The sequence below is a fragment of the Etheostoma cragini genome, chromosome 11, assembly GCF_013103735.1.
Source record: "Etheostoma cragini isolate CJK2018 chromosome 11, CSU_Ecrag_1.0, whole genome shotgun sequence".
NCBI classification, from domain to species: Eukaryota; Metazoa; Chordata; class Actinopteri; order Perciformes; family Percidae; genus Etheostoma; species Etheostoma cragini.
The window spans coordinates 13,461,326-13,462,405 of record NC_048417.1 but is presented as its reverse complement, the minus strand read 5'-3'; positions in this window follow the sequence as shown (position 1 = coordinate 13,462,405).

The following is a 1,080-nucleotide window of genomic DNA, read 5'->3' as shown; positions in this document are numbered from 1 at the left end:
AATATCTTTGCTAACAACCTACAGTATCAGTAGCAGGACCTTAGGATGAACTCTAATCATTTTGATTCCTACTTTTAACCCTTTGTTCATTAACAGAAACATGTGGTCAGCAAAGTGTCATTGGATACGGTCGTGTTTTGTTCCAGGACACTGGAATGCACTTGATAGATTTGGTTTTCTAGAACTGCTTAGAGCTAAACTCAACAAAACATCAGTAAAGGGAAGCATCTACTTGATGCCTCTAATCAAACACTCAGCTCTACATCTTTAAGATTAGGTGGTTGGTGAATGGTGCTGTCCTGCAGATTTATGACAGTGTACCTGATGTCCTGCATGCTAACCACCTGGGCTTTCAATCTACCGACGTTTGCCAAGGACTGTGATTAAACTTTGTATTGTTATATGACGTTTACATTTTTGTTTATGTGTTTTTGGCCATTTTTCCATGTCTAAAACACAATTGGAAGAGTGCATTATAAATAAAAGGGCATTACGAAGGCTACGATTATATATTGTGCTTCTGGGATGAAAAACACCATGAATCACAAATCAACTCACAATGTAGCGTGTCTGATTAGAAAATTGAATGAAGACGACAATAAGGCATGACTTGAGGGAATAACACAAACAGGAGAATCAGCGGTTTACCATCAAGATAACATGCACAAACTGTGATTTAGAGAGCAATAAGCATACGCCTAATAGGACAGTTCACATTTCACACAATTTGTGGAAAATCTCATTTCTTTGTGAAGGCAAAGAAGCTGAAATTGAAGCTTTGCAAAACAACAGAGCTCTTATATTGGAGGAAATGTGTTAACAGGCTAGACAGTCCTATTCTCAGCAAAGAGGTATTTAAGTAGTGAAGATGAAGTGAGATGGAAAATCTCATTTCCATAACAGAATAGGGGAAACAGTCTGGCAGAAGGTGTTTTCTTGTTGAATTGTCAGAGCAATTATGGTTGAGCCGGGGCAGCAGACTAACAACTGGGGGTTGGGGGAGGGGAGGGAAGAGGTGCAAGGCCTCTTTCCCAAAACACATAAAAATGAACTTGAACAATCTAATGCTTGCAAATGCAC